General features: G+C 36.8%; 1 long non-coding RNA gene across 1 annotated transcript; it reads right to left on the reverse strand.

The window, feature by feature from the left end:
• Positions 1 to 2,440: 2,440 nt before the first annotated feature.
• LOC103098263 (uncharacterized) lies at positions 2,441 to 8,372 on the reverse strand. Its single transcript, XR_459198.3, has 3 exons — positions 8,094 to 8,372; positions 6,458 to 6,540; positions 2,441 to 2,910 (listed from the first exon to the last, which is right to left on the reverse strand). It is a non-coding gene; the product is annotated as an uncharacterized LOC103098263 (long non-coding RNA).
• Between the last annotated feature and the right edge of the window lie 15,198 nt (positions 8,373 to 23,570).

Below are 23,570 nucleotides of genomic sequence, written 5' to 3' on the forward strand. Positions count from 1 at the left end.
CTGTGTCTGCAAGCCCCTACCTTTTTTTTTTTTGCTTTTTGCTTTATGATTGATCAATATTACTCAACATCAGCCGAATGCATGACAAAGTCCATGGGGTGTCTTTAGAAAGGAAGTAACAGATTAAATATTGAGCTAAACAATTTAATCTCCGCCTGAAAAGGTTTTTAGATATTTGTAAAGGTAAATCCTATTAGAGTGGAAAAGTCCCCATGTGCTGGGGTTATAGAGCCTCCTTGGGAGGTGTTCAGAAACACAGACCTATAATGCCTAAATGAAAACCTCCCTCACTCTATAATACAACTAATAGGTAATGAAAGAAGAAGAAAAAAAGGCATTTTCCCTTAGATGAGGGAAAAACACCAATTTAGAGTTGGGAAGCTTAATACTGAGTTCTTTAGCATTTTCTGAATCTCTCACTGTTGCTGGGTGTCTATATGCAGCAAATATTTGCCTAAACCATGATTATTTCTCTTCCCATGGAGCTAGATATGAGATCTGACATCTTTGAGAAGCAGAGAGAGGAATTAACGGACAAATTAATTAATAAATAATTAGTAAGTACCTCCTCTATCCAAGGGAAAGGTTGGAAGGTGAATGCACACTCAAAAAACTCTGAGGAAATCAAGGCAATCACATTGTCTCTTCAGTAGTGGCTTTTCAGCTAAGAGAACAAAGAATGTGTTCAGTGTATAGACATGTTGATTTAGAGACATATGATACTCTCCCCAGCTAGCAAAGATTCCATGCAAACCCATTCAAAAATATACAACGTACTTATGTATATTTATACATATAAATAGACACATGCATAGACAAAGAGTGTGTGCCTGAGTGTGTGCTTGCCTGTGAGAGTCAGTACATGCTATCTTTTTCCGTATCCGTATATATAAAACTTCTGTGTCTAATGGTTTATTTCAGCCATTGTCCTTTACAGATAACAACAAAGACTGCCCACATCCATGTAAGGCTAAAGAAATGAACAGGTCAGCTATTTGTCAGCTGTGGCAGGTGCCCAAATCAATGTCACAGATGAGCTGGTGTTCTCCAGGCAGGCCATTAGTGGTGTACTTCCTTCCAGTGAGTTCATCTGAAGACTGGACAGTTCTTCATTTGAGGTCACGGGATGGAATGAGTCCACTCCTAAGAAATTTCTATTTTGTGCTCCATCAACCTTATTTACAAAGACTATTTGATACTAAGAGTTAGAATAACCAGAATTCTGCCTTTTATGTTTGCTTTGTTTCTAAAGCTCTGAAAGATGTGTACATATGCCTGCATTTGCTCTAAAGTAATCTTTTTCTCATGACTTCTTGATGTTGGAAGTCCACAGGGAACTTTCACACTCCTATAAGCATCCCATCACTGACAATTGAACTACAACAAAGCCGTGGACTCTAAGGACACATCATTTCAGTTCCCAGATACCAATGGAGTATCTTTTTTAAAGATGGCTGACATGCTCTAGTTTTCTGTCAAGAGGAAACCCTTGGTTTATGTGAGCATCAGTCACAGTGACAGATCAAATTTGATTTATTCCTTACTGTCTCCTAGTTCTAGCTTTCTGGTCCTTTTTCTCATTGTATATGTCTACCCTCCCAGAACCAGAGACTACAACTGCTTGCCATGGATTCCCTCTTCTCTTACTCTATGGAAGGAAGTCTTTGATAATACTTACAGAGTAACATATTGATTTTAAAGAAATCATTAATGAAAACCAATCAAACCTAAGACATTGTAGCTTCCTTCTCTAGAGAAAAAAATCAGTCAAAAAATTTCTTATGTACTTACTACCCCCCAAATCTATTCCTATTTGAATATTTTTATAGATGATGCCTTTAAAAAAATAGAAACCCCATCACCTATGAGTTCCAGGATCTGAAAAAAAAAAGATCTATTCCTTGTAGGTGGAAAACCAAACTCATCTAGAATCCATTGCTCAGTTCTCTATTGTGGTCCAAAAGGAAAGAAAGAGCTCAAGGCCTCTTTTAATTTGCCAAATCTGAAAAATGTTTCATTGAATAGAAATTGCAGGAATTTGAGAGTGAAAGGGGGTGGCTTGGAGAAGGGTAGCAGAAGAGAAGGTGGTAGTTTTCAGATGCTGTATTGTCCCTGGGTAATTCAAAATGATTTTATAATGAATTTTTCCAGGCCATTAGTCCAAAATGTTTTCCAGTACCTTTGCCTATTTTGAAGAGCAAAAAGAAATTAAAGAGACAATCACTGAATTTAGAAAGACAGTTCATGCTTCTACAAGTCTCCCTTTCAGTTTCATAATTTAGCAGATGGATTTTTATCAAAAGGACTGCTTTAATTTATTATATATATATATGTATATATATATACCTACAAATATCATTAATAAGTTATAATATTCTTTAAAATACTTTTAGAAATTGGGAGTCTTGATTAAAAAAATACAATCAGTTGACCAGTGGGTTTAGAACCTTCTTTCTTTGCAATACTCAAAAAATGTCACATAATATTTTATTAAAGAAGGAAAGTAGTTTTCATTTATATTGTATTCATATCTACTAAAAACCAGACATGGAAAGCCAAATTGACCTATATACTTTATATTCTTCATCAAAAGCTTCACAGCTTATCTACCTACTATTATATTCTATTTAATTAAATAAACATTTATTAAGCACCTACTATAAGCATCTAGTTCCTGGAGTTGAAACCAAGCAGAACTGTAGATGGATAATGAAGTGAGTTGGAACTTAAAAGTCTACCCTCTATAAAGGAAGGCTTTGGAAAGAGTTTAGTATTCCACCTACCTGTCCTTCCATTAAAGGAGAGAAGAGATTGAAGAAGGAGGAAAAGAGCTGAGTATCCAAGGCTGAGTTAGCAGCATGGTAATGAGATTACAAGGGATCAGTTTAATCTGGGAGGGGCATCTTGTTCCTATGGTAAGAAAAAACTAAATTAAACCAGAAAGTTATACCTAGAAGGATTTGGGAAGTAGAAGTCCTAAAATGGTGAACTAATTAATTAATTAATGTTTTATTGATTAGAAAGAAATGCCTCACATTAATTATCCATTAGTAGAGCTATGGATTGGTTTAAAATCATCCTGAAAGGCAATTTGGAATGATTCAAATTAAGTGACTAAAATATCCATATCTTTTGAACCAGAGGTTTCACTGCTATGCACATAATACCTCGCAGGTATGTGCTAATGCTTAGCACAGATCTTGGCTTATAGTAGTAGTAGTGGTAGTCTCTCGGTGTCCAAGAATGACGATTGTCTTTGTGCATTATCATCTATTGATGTACCCTCATGTGGCTTTGGAGTCCAAAGGCTGAGGCGCACAGTGTGTGGCACATGGGGCATGGGACGCCAGTTGTTACGGGAGGTGTGGTTGTGGTCTGGTGTCGGCATTCACGCGCAGCGCCAAGACGTCGACGTCGCTCATCTTCAAAGGTGGTGGCAGCATGGTGAATGTGGGTTCGCCAGCTGCTTCTGTCAGAGGCAGCGAGTTCTAGTTGCTTTGGTGTGATGCCAGCCCACTTCAAGTTGGACTTTAGCTGATCCTTGAATCTTTTCTTTGGTCGGCCTTGTTTCCTGAGTCCAGCTGACAGTTCACCATAGAATACCTGCCTTGGTATTCCCTGTGGGTCCATGCGGATGACGTGTCCAGACCATCGTAGCTGGGTTCTGAGGACCATGACTTTGATGCTGGTGGAGTTGGCTCTGTCGAGGACTTCCTGGTTGGTGATTCTGTCCTGCCATCGGATCCTCATGATTGACCAGAGGGAGCATTGGTGGAATTGCTCCAGCTGCTTCATGTGCTTCCTGTAGAGTGTCCATGTCTCACAACCTTACAGGAGCGAGCTGAGGACCACTGCCTTATACACTTTGAGCTTCGTCACAGTGCTTACACCACTGTGTTGGAGGACTTTGGAGCGCAGCCGCCCGAGTGCCTGGCTGGCCTTTTGGTTCCTGGCATTGATCTCATGGTCTAGGGACCTGCCCAGGTGCTGCCCAGGCACTTGAAAGTGTTGACGTTAGAAAGCTGCGCACCGTCAATTGTAATGCACAGCTGGTTCTTTGACCTCCCTGGTGCAGGTTGGAACAGCACCTCTGTTTTGCTGAGGCTGATAGTCAGGCCAAACAGTTTTGTTGCGGTGGAGAACCTGTCCACAATGGTTTGGAGATGATTTTCTTGGTGGGCCATGAAAGAACAGTCATCTGCAAAGAGAGCTTCCAGGATGAGTCTCTCTGTTGTCTTTGTTTTTGCAGTCAGGCGGTGAAGGTCTAATAGTGAGCCATCCAGTCGATCTTTGATGTAGATGCCCAGGTCTAGATCCATCACAGCATGTCATAATACTTGGGTGAAGGATAGGTTGAATAGTACCGGAGCAAGGACACAGCCTTGTTTCACGCCATTGGAGATGTTGAAGCAATCTGAAGTCTCTCCACCAGATAGGACTTCCCCTGTCATGTTAACATGAAAGAGCTGGATCAGTTTGACAAATTTTGCTGGGCAACCGAAGATCACCCACAATGCATCCCTGCTCACTGTGTCGAACGCCTTTGTCAGGTCTATGAAGACAATGTAGAGACTTAGGTTCTGCTCAAGGCATTTTTCCTGCATTTGCCTCACCATGAAGACCATGTCGATGGTGCTACAATCTGGTCAGAAGCCACATTGTGATTCAGGCAGGTTCTGCTCTGAAACAGATGATAGGAGTCTGTTGAGTATAACACAGGCGAGGATCTTTCCAGCAGTGGAGAGTAGTGAGATGCCTCTGTAGTTGTCACAGGCTGCTTGTGAGCCTTTGTTCTTCTATAGGGCTATGATGGAGGCATCTCTGAGTTCTGGGGGCATGTCTTCCTCTTCCCATATGCTGGTCAGCACTATGTGGAATGCCTGGAGTGCCTTTCCATTTAAGGCCTTGTACACCTCAGTTGGGATCCCGTCTTTACCAGGTGCCTTGCCTGCACTCATTTGTTTAATGGATTTTTGGACTTCCTCTATTGAAGAAGGGACATCAAGTTGTTCAATGGAGCAGTTTTGGGGTATCTGGTCAAGGGCGCTTTGGTTGACTGAAGAAGGTCGGTTGAGAAGCTGACTGAAGTGTTCTTTCCACCTGTTGCTGATGCCTTTTTTATCTTTTATGAGAGTGTCACCATCAGAGGATAGCAAGGGAGTGGTGCTGGGTTTTAATGGCCCATAGACAGTCTTGAGAGCACTGAAAAATTGTAGTTTTTCATATCAGCAAAACGCTGGATTTCTTCTGCATTTTTTTCCCACCATTGGTCTTGCATCTTCTCTGTCCTTTTTAGGAGCAGAGTTTGGGTTATTTTGCCACTCCATGAAGGCTTTGTTCTTTTTGCTCAATAGGTCTTCAATAGCAGTGTTGTTCTCGTTGTTGCGTTGTTTGGGGCCTAGGACTGCCTTTGATGTTTCCTTCACTGCGTCTCTGAACTGGTTCCATTTCTCGGTTGAGCTTCCAGTGAGTGGTCCCTTGGCAGACAACTTGTCGTCCAGGCAGAACTGGAATGTTTGCAAATAAGATGGATCTCTAAGACTACTCACATTGTAAAATGTGCGAACTGTCTGGGCGCGTTTTGGATGGCGAGGAGCAATGCGCATTTGAAGAGTCACTCTAACCAATAGGTGGTCTGTCCAGCATTCAGCTCTTCTCATGGCTCTGGTGATCTTTACATCCTGGATGTCTCGCCGGCGTACAATGATGTAGTCAATGAGATGCCACTGTTTTGATCGTGGGTGCATCCACATTGTTTTATATTGTTCGCCATTCTTAACACAGTGTTCGTGATGGTGAGTTCGAACTCTGAGCATTTGCTGAGTAGCAGTAGGCCGTTGTTGTTCATTTTGCCCACGCCATGTTTGCTGAGCACTCCTTTCCATCTTTTATGGTCCTGGCCAACGCGGGCATTGAAGTCTCCCAGTAGGTGCTTAATAAATATTGATTGATTGATTGAATGTCATTGACAAAAAATAAAGGTGTTTTGTTCATCAAAATATTTAGAAAATTCCTAAAAGATAATTAAATATTCTCAAGCCATAAGAACAACAAATATGATGAACTCTGAGAATCATGGAAATATTCCTGAGAACTGATACAAACTGAAATAAGGATAGGAAAAGAGAAAACATAATTATTGTAAGAAAGTAAATGAAAAAATAAAACCAACACAAAGTACCTAGAAATTAATATAACAAATTTACAAAGGACAAATGACCCCAAAGAAGAAACAGGAGATGCAGAGATACATTCTCCAACTTCTTTGTAAAGATTCAGGGTCAATGGGAATATTGATGTATTTTCTGATTTTTTTTAAATATATTGATTAATTTTTTCTTCTTCCTCTTCATTTTTTGAAAAGATTATTATATTGAGCAATTCTCTGGGAAGGAGGAGGGAAAGAGATACATGAAAAAATTTAGGCAATATTAAAATAAAAGATTCTTCCACTTACTGCTTTGAAGAGGTGGGTTATCCATGGATAGGGAACATAAGAATTTTTTTCAGTGTATGACTGGTTTTGCTGAAAATTTCTCCCTAATTAAAAAAAAAAATTATCAAAGATAATGGTTTTCTGAGAGGTGGCATTATATACTGAGAACTGTTGATGATGTTAGATAATAATAAAAATCCGTTTTGTTAAAAAAACAATATCTAGTCATTTCAATTACTTCATCACAAAGTTCTATTCTGAAAGTTATAACTTTCAAACAAAACTCAACTTCAGGTTAGCCAATAAAGCAGTTTTTCTCTCTACCCTTAATACTTAAAAATTGTCTTTCCATTTTTCCTAAACTTCATTATTCTAAATGTTCTCTGAAAAAGCAAAATACAAAGTGGTGAATGGTGTGTGTAAAGTATTAGGCATGTGGTTTGAATCTCATCATACCCCCCACTCCACATGGATTTCTTGGGTGTTGAGCTCTCCCATTGTCTTCATGACTCTCTATATCCAGGGGAGATCTCAGGGTGTGTGGTGTGTGTGTGTGTGTGCATGTATGTTTGTCAGTATGCCCACACATGTATGAGGGATAGAGAAGGGGGAAAGCATAGAAATGAATTTGGGATACAAAGAGAAAGAAAGTGTTCTACTCTACAAAAATCTGGCTTTACGGTACAGTGAGATATGGAATATGGTAGTTTCTGAGGAATTAAAAATTAATATCACATAGTGAACAATACAAAGTTACATGGTAAGTGTGAGCAGGCTGCAATATGTAACCAAAGAGAACTTCTAAAAAAAAGGAGTAAACGATGTCAATCAGGGTATTGTTTCATAAGTAGAGAAGATAGGATGAGTAGAAGTGAGGAAAGACAAGTGACCAGCCAGGGACCTATTGGTATCCTTGTAATTTTCAGAAAAAAATAGAGATAATCTCTATCATGGGAAGTAAAAGTTGTAAAAATTAGTCATGAATGGATGGTTTGTGATTTATAAAACTGAAAGGAACACCCAAATCAGTGAGATCCCAGATCCATCTGAATAGCTAAGTGTTGAGTAAGATGTGTCCAGAAGCAACTATAAAGCAAAACAAAAACAACATCAACAAAAACTTATGAAAAACAGTTCCTGCTCTCAAGACACTGACAGTTCAATTTAAGAAAAGATCATTGATATAATTGCTTCGGTATCCTTGAGCAAGTCCCTTAACATTGTTGTGTCTCACATTCCTTATGCTCAAAACAACCAGTTTGGATTTGATGACCCCTGAAGTCCCCTCAGGCTCAAAGACTATAATTCTTGGAACCTTGATTTTGAAAAGCAAGTAATTTCAAGTGAAAACACAAAGTTATTAAAATAATTTATAACAATTACCTTTTAAATGATATGGCAAATAATAATGACTCAAAAGATTGTGTTATGTGATTATAATGGGATACTATTGAGCTATAAGAAATAACAAACAAGATGATCACAAAAAAAAACTGGAAAGATTTATGTGAAGTGATGCAAAGTGAAGTTGGCAGAACCAGGAGAACCTTGTACATAGTAACAATAATATATGATGATCAGCTGTTAATTATTTAATTATTATCAACAATGCAAGGATCCAGTAGAAGTCCAAGGAACTCATGATGAAAAAGAATACCTGAACTTCCAGGTAAACATGGCAGCAGTCTGATGCAGGACTCTTCCTCTCCTCAGCACCTACTAATATAGACTACCTAAAAAGACCAAAAAAACACAAATTCACATGAATAAAGGCACTCTACAGTAGGATGCAGTGCTATCAAATTTAAATGAATCAAATCAAAAAATAAATAAGAAAGAGGTAAGAGATGTGAATAGAATCCTAGAAAAATTAGAGTTAATAGACATATGGAGAAAAATAGATAGGGACAAAAAGGAATACACTTTCTTTACAGCAACACATGGTACATTCACAAAGATTGACAATGTACTAGGGAATAAAACATGGCAAACAAATGCAGAAAAGCAGAAATAATGAATGCAACCTTTTCAGATCATAACGCAATAAAAATAATCAGTAAGGGTACATGGAGAGCCAAATCAAAAATCAATTCAAAATTAAATACTATGATTCTTCAAAACCAGTTAGTTAAAGAACAAATCAGAGAAACAATGAACATTTGCATTGATGAAAATGATAATGATGAGACATCCTCTCAAAATCTATGGGATTCAGCCAAAGCAGTACTCAGGGGGAAATTTATATCCTTGAGTTCATATATTAACAAATTAGGGAGGGCAGAGGTCAATGATTTGGACATGCAAATCAAAAACCTTGAAACAAAAACCTCCAGAAGAAAACTAAAAGAGATATCCAAAAAATGATGGGAGAAATTAATGAAATCAAAAGTGAAAGAACTATTGAACTAATAAATAAGACTAGAAGCTGGTATTTTGAAAAAACAAACAAAATAGACAAAGTACTGGTCAATCTAATTTAAAAAAAGGAAAGAAGAAAACCAAATTAATAGTATCAAAGATGAAAAGGGAGACCTCAACTCCAATGAAGAGGAAATTAAGGCAATCATTAAAAACTATTTTGCCCAATTATATGGCAATAAATATGGCAATCTAGCTGATATGGGTGAATATTTACAAAAATATAAATTGGCCAGATTAACAGAAGAAGAAATAGAATTCTTAAATAATCCCATATCAGAAAAAGAAATTGAACAAGCCTTCTAAGAACTCCCTAAGAAAAAATCACCAGGGCCTGATGGATTCACAAGTGAATTCTAGCAAACATTCAAAGAACAGCTAATCACAATACTATACAAACTATTTGACATAATAAGCAGAGGGAGTTCTACCAAATTCCTTTTATGACATAAATATGGTACTGATTCCAAAGCCAGGCAGTCAAAAACAGAGAAAGAAAACTATAGACCAATCTCCTTAATGAACATATATGCAAAAATCTCAAATAGGATACTAGCAAAAAGACTCCAGCAAGTCATCACGAAGGTTATTCACTATGATCAGGTGGGATTTATACCAGGAATGCAAGTATGGTTCAATATTGGGAAAACCATCCACATAATTGACCATGTCAACAAGTAAACCAACAAAAATCACATGATTATCTCAATAGACATAGGAAAAGCCTTTGACAAAATACAACACTCATTCCTATTGAAAACACTAGAAAGCATAGGAATAGAAGGGTCTTTCCTAAAAATAATAAACAATATCTATCTAAAACCATCAACCAACATCATATGCAATGGGGATAAACTAGATGCATTCCCAGTAAGATCAGGAGTGAAACAAGGATGTCCATTGTCACCTCTATTGTTTAATATTGTCCTAGAAACACTAGCAGTAGTAATTAGAGAAGAAAAAGAATTAGAAGGTATTAAAATAGGCAATGAGGAGATCAAGCTATCACTCTTTGCAGGTGATATGATGGTCTACTTAAAGAATACTAGAGGATCAACTAAAAAGCTAGTAGAAATAATTAACAATTTTATCTAAATTGTAGGATACAAAATAAACCCACATAATTCATCAGCAATTCTATATGTCTCCAACACATCTCAGCAACAATATTTAGAAAGTAAAATTCCATTTAAAATCACCCTAGACAATATAAAATACTTAGGAATCTATCTGCCGAGACAAACACAGGAACTATATGAACACAACTACAAAACACTTTCCACATGATTAAAACTAGGTCTAAACAATTGGAAAAACATTAACTGCTCATGGGTAGGATGAGCTAACATAATAAAAATGTCCATCCTACTCACACTTATCTGCTTATTTAGTGCCATACCTATTGAACTACCAAAAAACTTTTTTACTGAATTAGAAAAAAAAAAACATAACAAGTTCATTTGAAAGAACAAAAGATCAAGAATATCCAGGGAAATATTGAAAAAAATGCAAAGGATGGTGGCCTTTTAGTACCAGATCTCTAACTATACTATAAAGCAGTGGTCATCAAAAGGTACTGGCTAAGAGGCAGAAAGGAGGATCAGTGAAATAGACTTGGGGTAAGTGACCTCAGCAAGACAGTCTATGATAAGCCCAAAGATCCCATCTTTTGGGACCAAAATCCACTATTTGATAAAAATTGCTGGGAAAATTGGAAGACAAAGTGGGAGAGATTAGGTTTGGATCAACATCTCACACCCTACACCAAGATAAACTCAGAATGGGTAAATGACTTGAACTTGAAGAAGGAAAGTATAAGTAAATTAGGTGAACACAGAATAGTATACATGTCAGACCTTTGAGATAGGAAAGATTTTAAAACCAAGCAAGAGTTAGAAAAAATCACAAAATATAAAATACATAATTTTGATTACATCAAATTAAAAAGGTTTTCTACCCCCCAAAAATGTAACCAAAATTAGAAACAAAGTAACAAAGTGGAAACAATCTTCATAACAAAAACCTCTGACAAAGTTCTAGTTACTCAATTTTACAAGGAGCTAAACCAATTGTACCAAAAAAAACAAGACATTCTCCTATTGATAAATGGACAAAGGACATGAATAGGCAATTTTCAGTTAAAGAAATCAAAATTGTTAATAAGCACATGAAAAAGTGTTCTAAATCTCTTATAATTAGAGAGATGCAAATGAAAACAACGCTGAGGTATCACCTTATAGCTAGAAGATTGGCTAACCTGACAGGAATAGAAAGTAGTGAATGCTGGAGGGGATGTGGCAAAGTTGGGACATTATTGTGTTGCTGGTAGAGTTGTGAATAGATCCAACCATTCTGGAGGGCAATTTGGAACTATGCCCAAAGGGCGATAAAAGACTGTCTGCCCTTTGATCCAGCCATAGTACTGTTGGGTTTGTACCCCAAAGGGATAATAAGGAAAAAAACTTGTACAAGAATATTCATAGCTGCACTCTTTGTGGTAGCAAAAAATTGGAAAATGAGGGGATGCCCTTCAATTGGTGAATGGCTGAACAAATTGTGGTATATTCTGGTGATGGAATACTATTGTGCTCAAAGGAATAATAAAGTGGAGGAATTCCATGGGGACTGGAAAAACCTCCAGGAAGTGATGTAGAGTGTAAGGAGTAGAACCAGGAGAACATTGTACACAGAGACTGATACACTGTGGCAAAATCGAATGTAATGGACTTCTCCATTAGTGGCAATGCAGTGATCCTGAACAACCCGGAGGGATCTACAAGAAAGAACATCATCCACATTCAGAGGAAAAACTGTGGGAGTAGAAATACTGAAGAAAAACAACTGCTTGATTACATGGGTCAAGAGGATATGATTGGGGATATAGTCCCTAAATGGACATCCTAGTGCAAACATCAATAACATGTAAATAATGTAAATAGGTTCTGATCAAGGTCACATGTAATACCCAGCAGAATTGCACATTGGCTATGGGATGGGTAGGGGGAGGGGAGGAAGGAATAGAGTATGATGTTTGTAATCAAGGAATAATGTTTGAAATTGACCAAATTTTAAAAAAAGAAATAAAAAAAGAATATCTATAAGTCAGAGAAGTAACAGACAGAGTCTAAATGCAGATTGAAGCATACCATTCTTCTCTTTATTTCCTCCATGAATTTTTATCCAGTCTAAGTGGCATGTGTCTTATTTCATAAGGCAATGTTCAAGTAAATATGTGTTATATGATAATATTTGCACAAGTTCTTTTTTTGCTGTGAGCCATCAAAGCCACACTGTTTGATATGGTCACAGGTGGAAACTAAAGCAGCCTCCAGGAAGGATGGAAACATCCACTCAGACCCCCTCTAGGTGACTTCTCTCACTAATATCCCTTATTATTGGTATTGCTATGATTATTATTCGCTCCCTATCCCAAGAAAAATAGATGAGAGCAAAATGCCTGCAGGGTTAATACAAATGTCCCACTTTATCCCCCCATAATCTTACCAAAAGATCCTACTTTCAAAATTAAACCTAAGGATTCTTATGTACCTCCCTTAAATGAGACCCCTCTCTTCAAGTATAAAACTCCTAACAAAACTGCACTTGTATTCCCCAACTCTATGTACAGGCCAAGGACAACAGGTATATTAATTACCTTTCAGGGAGAGGCTGGCATGTTCTTCTTCTCTGATTTGTTTTGCTGACTGAAGCCTAGGTAATCTGTTTTGGAAACTTTAGTGAAACATTAGAAAATGAAAGCCTGATGTTGGAAAAATACTTAAAAAACAGGGTCATGTTGATTAATGTAGACTTGACAACAATGTTGTGTGTTGATTGTCTCCTTAGAAATTTGATTTATTGTGTATTTAATTAAAGTAACAAATAATTATTCTTGGCTTAACTGCATGTTTGAGCCTCACAGGTTAATGGGGAACTGACCCCTAGCCATGCTGCCTGTGACAAGTAAACATTTATCTTTTGTAAAGCTTCATATCTACTGTTAGGATCTATAGAAACATAGTATGTAGGATAATCATAGAATGTTGATTTAATTATTTGTTAAACATTAATGCATGATTTATCCAATTATCTGTAAGTAAACATGTATATTGAGAAATGAAACTGTGTGCCAAGGAGATATGTAACCATTGAAGTTATAAAATAAAGACAAGACTGAAAGAAGGCTCGGCAGTTCTCTTTTGATGCCTGACTGCAGGTTGAAGCTTTTAACTGTCTGCTCATCCATTTCTTCTCCACCAATGACATCACACCCAGCCAGAAGACCCCCAACGCTGTTGAGGGGAGGCCCCCACAGCACTTTTCATGGAAGGGGAGAGGAGTGAGAAAGGGGAAAAAGAAAAAGAATGAAACAGATTTTTGGATATAACTAATGTGAGAATTTGTTTCTTTTGAATAAGCGTATTTATTATAACATCCCATATTTATGACAAATTATATGTATTATATTATTGATATGTTACATGTTATATTATATATATATATATACATAAATAAATAGTAATAAAAATGTTATGGTAAATAACATTCCCAGTCACTAAAACCCATAGAAGTAGGTATTTTAATTTCTACTGCTTTTATTTTGTATGGGAGACTGTACTTTAGAAGATTTGATTTAGCTATTTCCTTATTATAACAATGGAGATACTTGGTCTAACAAGAATCAGGAATGTCTTGGGAACTTTACATTACTCCACCCATACTTAGATATACTTTAGGGGAAGATAAAATTGTAAACTCCTGATTGAACGATGAAGGTACTTAACTCATACCTTATAGTGAAGCTAGAACCTTAAACTGTCTATTTTTAGATCTAATACAAAAAGCTGTTAAGTGCCTGTAAAGGTTAAATTAATCACAAAAAGGTCAAGCAACTCACAAAAGGTAAGCTTAACAAAGAAGTGTGAAGTACCTCAGAAGATATAATCTAACCAGAGAAGGTGAGAACTAAGAATGGGCCTTTAGGCTCATGGAGGTCACTTTGGCCAAGGCCTTTAACTACTTCCTGGCTCAGCCTGAACCAGAGCAGTTTAAATTAACTCTCTCTCTCTCTCTCTCTCTCTCTCTCTCTCTCTCTCTCTCTCTCTCTCTCTCTCTCTCTTTCCTTTCCTTAATCCCTTCATTTATATTAATTAAATCTCCACAATTCCCAGTTGACTTGGGTATTTTATTACTTGGGAATCATCCCTGGTGACCAATTATTTAGATTTAAGTCAAAACACTAAAATTATCTTTACAGTAGAAAAGTAGTGATTAAGTAATTTACCCAGGGATACACAACCAAATGTAGTAGAATTGGAACTCAAACTCAGGACTTTTGACTCTGAATCTAGTGTTATTCATATTGTGCCATACAGATAAAATGAACTATGATTTGTTAGCACTAAATAATGAAAGCAGGCCATATGGTATTTTGTAAAATGTTCAGGTTGTATTACAAAACTCAGTAAATGTTAATTGACTCTCCAAAAAGATTTCTCCCATTATTGTGTGTGTGTGCGCACACATGCACACACACACACACACACACACACACACATATATATAGCCCCGATAGACAAATATAGAAATAAGAAGCCTCTTCCAAGAGTAAGAAATTATGGAAATGAAATTTGAAAGAGAGCTTTTGGCCCCTTCAAACCTGAGGACCACAGGGCAAACTGTCCTCTTTGGTGTTATATTAATAGTTGTCTGAGTTTATGACATCTCTTGGGTCTGCTTGGGACCTTCTAAACCTTTGGTCCATGATGACCCTTTGGCTTCCCATAGTTTAGTATTATCATCTTCCCTCCTATATTCACTAGAAATTGCCTAATCTGTCTTATCTTTTCACAGGCCAGGTCTCTTGTAAAAGATAAATAAGATTTAATCTGACAGATAAAAACATATGGTATTATACAGGGAGAGACTGAGGAAAGAGGCCTAGATATTCTCTTATATTCTAGATAACATGTGCAATTTAACATAGGACTTATGGGGAGAGGGCCATCATCTTCTTTGTCCATTCTAATGAATCCCAAAGTATAGACTGAGGGTCACCAGGGATCACAGTTATTGCAAGTGGGCAAAGGATTCCTAAGTGTATCATGGATCATTATTTTGATCTTTATTCAGATCCATCAAAATATACAAAGTACTAATATAAATAAATGAGAGTACTTTCTTTAGACAATAAACAAGGTCTCAGACACTAATCAATTAGCAAATATTTATAAAACACCTACAATATGCCAGGCGGTGTGCTAGGCATAGGAGCTACACGTTTTCAGTCTAGATTTGTGATTGCACCAGTACAGTGAGATTTCCTGGTGTGGAAACACACTCTACCCAATGAAGATTGGCATACACACATATAATACATATATACATGTATACACATATACATTTACCATGTATATATGAAGAAATAGAAATGTGAGTGAAGAGAGAGGATATAATAGAGTCAGTCTTAGAGTCAGAAAGAAGACCTGGGTTCAAGTGTCATCTTTGACACATATTTTCTCTGTGACGCAAAGAAAGTCACTTAGCCTTTTCCTGCCCAAGGAGTAGTAGTAGTAGTAGTAGTAGTAGTAGTAGTAGTAGTAGTAGTGGTGGTGGTGGTGGTGGTGGTGGTGGTGGTGGTAGTGGTAGTGGTGGTGGTAGTAGTAGTGATAGTAGTAGTAGTAGTAGTAGTAGTAGTAGTAGTAGTCGTAGTAATTTAGTAATTAGCATTTATATAATATTTAACATTTGCAAATTGCTGTATTAATAGATATATACATAATGTATTTCTATATTCACAGAGTTTTATAGAGAGAGAAATAAGGTTTGCAAAGCTCTGTATATATATAGAACACTATATCTGTATCTGTAAATATATTGCTTTATAAATCATAAAATGCTATGCAAATGCATTATTGTTGTTGATATATACACACAGTGCTTTACATGCCCTAAAACTTTATATAAATGGTAGTTATTAGTAATAATATTGAACTTGTAATATGAAAAGGCTAATGACTTGCTTAGAGTTCCATAGGAAGTAGATATCAGGGATGGGACTTGGACCCAGGGCTCTGTCTCTGAAGTTGGGTACCTCTCCCCTCCCACTCATGTGTATTGCTATTGCTTTTGAATGTACCTAGATATGGATATTTGATATGGATAAAATATCAATTCACTTCAAAGTGTTTCTGAATTTAGAGTAAATTTTGGTCATCGTGCATTTTCTTAATCAATGCTAATCCAACAACAACAAAATTATGGAATTTGTGATTTCTTTTTATGTTGAGGAGCAACATAAAACGCAAGAAATAACCACTCTTTTAGCCTAAAACAATCATTCTCACTGAGGGACAGTCATGCCACACAGCAACACAATGGATCCAGAAGACCTTTGCCCCCCACTAACTGCATGGAGAAAGCTACTTACTCTGCCCGCCCGGCATAAAAGCATTCCATAAGCTTCCAACAAACTGAGAGATTCAATGAAGTTCTTTTAATCCCTTTGGTTTTCATACTACAGCATCTGGGAAGCACCTCAGCCTGCAGAGTCAACCACATCTGACGACAGACATCTCTTGAGAATAGTGTGCATGGTGCACATAAATCGTCAGATTGCTCTTATTTCTGGTTGGGATGTAAATATCAAAGATACACACACATACACACACACACACACACACACACAGCCATCCCTTCTACACACACATAAATTGTCTCTGTATTTCAACATTTCTGTTTCTAACCTCAGGCAGGCTCTGAAAGCACAGAGCTACATAAAATAAGATTGGCTAAACTGTTGTTTATTTATATATTTGAGAGGTTTTTAAAAACCCAGATGCTGTGCCTCTGGGTACATGTACCAAACACCTAGGTGACAATTAAACTTTAACTTGAGGCCACTGGCATAGAGTTACTGAAATAGTGGAGAAGCAGGGCTGGGTAGCTCTCCATAACCAGCATAAGATAAGACTTGCAGACTCTTGGAAACTATAGGATTCACTCCAAAGGCATAAATGGGAAGTTTTGCACCTGGTAGAAGAATTAGAAAAGATGCCATCAGTTGAGCAGACCTGGGAGTGTGTAGGAAATTGGGATGGGAAGAGTGAAAAGAATGAGGCTGGATACTCCCCCATAGTATGAAAGGAGACAGACCCCTGGGACAAAGCTAGGAGGCAAGGGTGGAGGAAACATTGATTCAGCCTGATGACTGGTAGCTTCTTTTCACTGATCATTCTTTGGTTTACTAACAAACACACAGCGGACATGAAGCCCCAATGTTTCTAGTTGCTGAAGGGATTGTAAATGTAGCTACTGCCCTCTCAGATTGACTTATTCTGAATTTTGTGCAAAGGAGAAATCTCTGTCCCACCCCAGTAATACTTCTGGTTCATTGCCTTCCCCATTGGCTACATGGTTCATACACAATGTTGCAAAAATATTAGAGAAGGGGGAAGATAGGTAGTTCAGTGGATTGGCCCAGAGATGGGAGTTCCTGGGTTCAAATCTAGCCTCAGACTCTTCCAACTGCATGAGTCTGGAAAAGTAATTTAACTCCAATTAACCATCCCTTATTGCTCTTCTGCCTTGGGATTTTCCAAGATGGAAGATAAGTGTTTTTTTTTGGTGGGGGAGTGGGGAGCGACATTGGATATAGTTGTTTAAGAAAAAGTGGTTTTTTTTTTTCTTGGTTAGTTTTTTTAAAATACACAATTAGACAATTTATAGTTCCTTCTTAGCCTTCCCCATACTTTGCAGTCTTACAGAAATAATAAATCTCTCTACTATAAATAGTCATATTACCCATAAAACAAGAACTACTGTATTTAGGTTAGGGTGCTGTATTTCATTTAGTCGGTGTCTGTTATTGCTCAGTCATTTCAATCAAATCTCACTCATCCTGACCCCATTTGGGAATTTCTTGGCAAAGATACTAAGTGGTTTGCCATTTCATTTCCAAGTAGAGGAAAATGAGGCAAACAGGGTTAAGTGACTTGCCCAGGGTCACATAGCTAGTTAGTGCCAGAGACCAGTTTTTAAGCCAACTCCAGGCCCAGCACTCTATCCACCATGTCACCTAGCCACCCTAAAGCTGTGTCTACATCTGTAGATGTAACTAACTGACCAGTGGCAAATTGATTATTAGTTGATTCAAATTTTCAAAGGAATTATGAATATATAGAACATTTCGAGTTTTTTTTTTTTCAACCCCTCTCATTTTCCTTGCTTTGCTGTATTGGGGACAAATTGCAGAGGCTAAAAATGTCAGATTTCTTGTATTACAGTTGCCTCAATGGAACTGGAACTAAGGTATTACCATAATAATGAGACATATCTGTGACCTGATTAACATCATCACAATACCTGACATAAAGGATTGAAATTTTGTGAAAAGGTTTGAAACTTTGTATACACTAAGCCGCAACAATCCCATGAGGTATGAACTGCTTAAATTCTTGTTGCCTCTTCTCCCAGTTAAAGAAATTTAAGAACACAGAGATAGTAAGCACTGGAGGAAAGATCCCAATCTAAGTTCTATGTTCTTTTCATTATGCCGTGCTGCCTCATAAGAAAAAATTTAACAGTGCTTTAAGGTTTATGAGGCATTTTACATATATTATCTCATTTGATTTTCATAACCCTGTGAGATTTTGTTCAGTAGAACAAAATACTACCTTCCAGGTAGTGTCAAGAACTTTCAGGATTCTTAGGAAGCTAGAACAATAGAAATAATCCTATTCAATGACCTTCTGATAATTAACATCAGGCAAGGAATAAACCTCGGAGATGTACAAAGCCATTCCCCATTGTGACAGTCAAAATTCGGAGCATAGTCCAGGTCAAGGAGCAATTCCCTGTGGATGGTGAAGTGTCTGTAGCTGAATGCCATTGTGCTGGTTTCACTAAAACTGGAGATATTGTCGTATCTCTGGAAAAATATCTGTAATTACTCAAAGGATTTTGACCTATTCATCCACACAAGAAAAGCCAGATGGATGAAATATACTACCTAGATTTCAACATGCTTTTGGATGGACACCCCGCAGAGTTTATCCAAAAGTCTTCATCTCTAGGATAGACCATACATATGGGCAATGAATTGAGCCCAGAATTGAAAATATGAAGATAGAAAACTGGGTTGGTGTCAGGAAATTACAAAGCTCTTTTATTGATCACAAACTTCCCATAAAAACAAAGACCCATTTTATTCAGTACCAGGTAGCATAGACTGTGGGGTAGTGCTCCCAACGCTTATTGGCATTGGTCAGGTTTCTATCTATAGGAGCTACTATATCTGTCCCAAACCTTTTTAGGGATAGTCATGAGGCATATGAGGCTAATATCATATTGCATAAATGCACATTCATGTGCTTCTCTCCCTATCTACACTGATTATCAGTGGAATCAATTCACTCCTACTTGTGTGTAACTGAAGTGTGATAATTGAACATATCCTGTCCTGTAACACAATGTCTTTATCTTTCATTCTGTATTTGTCAGATACTGCCTTGTATTGTTATTTATCTCTTTATGTGAATGAGTTCTTATTCTCCTACCATATTTCAAGCTTTTTGAAATGGAAGCTACGTCTTTTATGTATCATAACCTACACGGTGTTTGGCATGAAGTAAGAGCTTGAATATTCCACAAATTAAATTAATGTTACTCTTCCCATCATACAAGGAATAAATAAGTTAGACAAAATAAAACTAATAATATGGATTCCATTGTCCACAATAGTTAATGCTTTGGAAATATAACTTAATATAAAAGACTCTGCACTCCATTTTTCATCAAGCTGTATGTAGAGACTGCTAGGTGAGTTAGTGGATAAATAACCAGGGTTGGAGACAAGAGGTCCTGGGTTTAAATCTGACTTCAGATACATTCTAGTTGTATGACCCTAGACAAGTTACTTAATCCCAATTGCCTAGTTCTTACTGTTCTGCTTTGGAATCAATATTCAGTATCAATTTTAAGAAAGAAAGAGTTTTTGTTTTTGTTAAAAGTGTATGTAAGATCATAGCAAAGTAATAATACTCAGATGAAACTATGATTGAGTGAAGAAATTCTAGATCATAAGAAGTTTGCAAAGTGCTATAAGATCTTTGCAAAAGTCTGGTCTAAATAATAAAGACTTGGTCAGCAGAGATAGAAGGCTCACTAGAGGAACAGAAGAAAAGTCAGCCAGGTAGAGAAAATATGGAACATGGACCTAACCGTGGTGTCTCAAAGTACCTCAAAGAGTGATAGCTTGGTCTCCTCATTGCCCATTTTAATACCTTCTATTTCTTTTTCTTCTCTAATTGCTACTGCTAGTGTTTCTAGAACAATGTTAAATAATAGAGGTGATAATGGGCATCCTTGTTTCACTCCTGATCTTATTGGGAATGCATCTAGTTTATCCCCATTACAGATGATGTTGGCTGATGCTTTTAGAGAAATGCTGCTTATTAGTTTTAGGAAAGGATCTTCTATTCCTATACTTTCTAGTGTTTTCAGTAGGACTGAGTGTTGTATTTTGTCAAAGGCTTTTCCTATGTCTATTGAGATAATCATGTGACTTTTGTTGCTTTGCTTGTTGATATGGTCAATTATGTGGATGGTTTTCCTAATATTGAACCAGCCCTGCATTCCTGGTGTGAATCCTACTTAGTCATAGTGAATGACCCTCCTGATCACTTGCTGGAGTCTTTTTGCTAGTATCCTATTTGAGATTTTTGCATATATGTTCATTAAGGAGATTGGTCTGTAGTTTTCTTTCTCTGTTTTTGACCTGCCTGGCTTTGGAATCAATACCATATTTGTGTCATAAAAGGAATTTGGTATTACTCCCTCTTTGCTTATTATGTCAAATAGTTTGTATAATATTTGGATTAGTTTTTCTTTGAATGTTTGCTAGAATTCACTTGTGAATCCATCAGGCCCTGGTGATTTTTTCTTAGGGAGTTCTTTGATGGCTTGTTCAATTTCTTTTTCTGATATAGGATTATTTAAGAATTCTATTTCTTCTTCTGTTAATCTGGCCAATTTATATTTTTATATATTCATCCATATCACCTAGATTGCCATATTGGTTGCCATATAATTGGACAAAATAGTTTTTAATGATTGCCTTGATTTCCTCTTCATTGTAGGTTAGGTCTCCCTTTTCATCTATGATGTTAATTTGGTTTTCTTCTTTCCTTTTTAAAATTAGATTGATCTGTACTTTGACTATTTTGTTTATTTTTTTTTCAAAATACCAGCTTCTAGTCTTATTTATTAGTTCAATAGTTCTTTCACTTTTGATTTTATTAATTTCTCCCTTAATTTTAGCAACTCTAATTTAGTTTTCATCTGGGGATTTTTGATTTGTTCACTTTCAAGTTTTTTGATTTGCATGTCCAATTCATTGACCTCTGCCCTCCCGAATTTGTTAATATATGAGCTCAAAGATATAAATTTCCCCCTGAGTATTGCTTTGACTACATCCCATAGATTTTGAAAGGATGTCTTATCATTGTCATTTTCTTCAATGAAATTGTTAATTGTGTCTATGATTTGTTCTCTAACTGATTTTGGAGAATCATATTATTTAATTTCCAATTAATTTTGATTTGACTTTCCATGTATCCTTACTGATTATTTTTATTGCATTATGATCTGAAAAGGTTGCAGTCATTATTTTTGCTTTTCTGCATTTATTTGACATGTTTTTATGCCCTACTACAGGTTCAATCTTTGTGAATGTACTATGTGCTGCTGTAAAGAAAGTGTATTCCTTTTTGTCCCTATTTTTCTCCATATATCTATTAACTTAAGTTTTTCTAAGATTTAATTCTTACTTCTTTCTTATTTATTTCTTATTTGATATATCTAAATTTTATAGTGTTAAGTTCAAGTCTCTGACTAGTATAGTTTTACTATCTATTTTCTCCTTCAACTCCACCAGTTTCTCCTTTAGAAATTTGGATGCTATATCATTTGTTGCAGACTTGTTGATTACTGATATTTCCTCATTGTCTAACCTGCCTTTTATCAGGATGTAGTTGCCTTTCCTATCCCTCTTAATCAGATCTATTTTTACTTTGGCTTTGTCAGATATCATGATTACAGCTCCTGCCTTCTTTCTATCAGTTGAGGCCCAATAGGTTTTGCTCCAACCTTTAATTCTAACCCTGTGAGTGTCTAACTGCCTCAAGTGTGATTCTTGTAGACAACATATGGTACAATTTTGATTTCTAATCCACTCTTCTATTTGTTTTTGTTTTATGGGTGAGTTCATCCCATTCACATTCAAAGTTATGATTGCCACTTGTGTATTCCCCAGCATTTTGATATCCTCTCCTAGTTCTGTCCTTTCTTCTTTTGCTATATACTTTTAAACCAGTGGTTTGCTTTTAATCAGTCCCCCTAATCCCAACCGTTAATAAGTTGCCCTTTCTGCCCCCTCCCTTTTTGTTCCCTTCTTATTTTTTCAGGGTCCTTTAAGTTCCCTCCCCCCCTCTCTTTCTCTTCCCTTCCTTTTTGTACTCCCTGCTCCCCTACTCTCCTTACTTTTCCCTTCTTATTTTCCCTGTATGGTAAGATAGAATTCAATACCTCAATGGATCTAGATGCTCTTCCTTCTCAGAATAGATTTCACTGAGAATAAGGTTTAAGTACTACCTATTAGCACTCTATTCCTCCCCTTCTTATGAGAGCATTATTCCCCTCCCCTTCCCAGGTATATCTTTGTGTGATAAAGATTATCCTATTTATTTTATTTCTTCAAGTATCTCTTGGTGCCAACTTTGATTCCTCCATCCCTTTTTCTTTTTCTTTTTTGCATATCATCTTATAGCACTTATTACCCCAATCTCTTCCTGTGAATGATTCTTCTAATTACTATAATAGTGAATATAATTTTGAGAGTTACAAATAACATTTTCCCCATATGCTAATAGAAATAATTTGATATTATTGAAGTCCTTAAAGAAGAAAGTTTGAAAAAAAAACATTTTTCCCCATTTCCCTCTCTTTCTTATTTACCTTTTCATGTTTCTCTTGATCTTTGTGTTTGGATATCAAACTTTCTACTTAGTTCTGGTCTTTTCTTTACATATACTTGGAAATCTTCTCTTTTGTTGAATGGCCACATTTTCCTCTGGAAGTATATAGTCAGTTTTGATGGATAGGTGATTGTTGATTAAACACCCAATTCTCTTGCCTTTCTGAACATCATATTCTAAGCCTTGAGGTCCTTTAGTGTGGAAGCTGAAGTACTGATTGGTACTCATTGATATCTGAATTGTCTTTTTTTTTTTTTGGCTTCTTGTAAAATTTTCTCCTTAGCTTGGAAGCTCTTCAATTTGGCAATCACATTCCTGAGAGTTGTCTTGTGAGGATTTAGTGTAGAGGGTGTTCTATGAACTCTTTCAATGTCTATTTTACTCCTTGTTCAAGAATATCAGGGCAGGGGCGGAGTCAAGATGGCAGCTTAGCAAGCAGCAAAAGTTCAGACCTCATGGAAGACCCTTCCTTACTGATACAGACTGAATGCTCCTAGGGCACTGAAATTCAATCTGAACAACAGGACAGAAATGGGGAACCCTCCTTCTGAACTCAAATCAAAAGGTATGCCCCCCAAAAGCCAGAATCAGAGAATACTCAGGGCTAAGGGGAAAGCAGAGCAAAGGTCCCAGGACCCCTACCCCCCCAACCCAGAGGGCTGAGCCCCCAGAAGCAGCAGGAA

This window comes from Monodelphis domestica, chromosome 1, assembly GCF_027887165.1.
Source record: "Monodelphis domestica isolate mMonDom1 chromosome 1, mMonDom1.pri, whole genome shotgun sequence".
Taxonomy (NCBI): Eukaryota; Metazoa; Chordata; class Mammalia; order Didelphimorphia; family Didelphidae; genus Monodelphis; species Monodelphis domestica.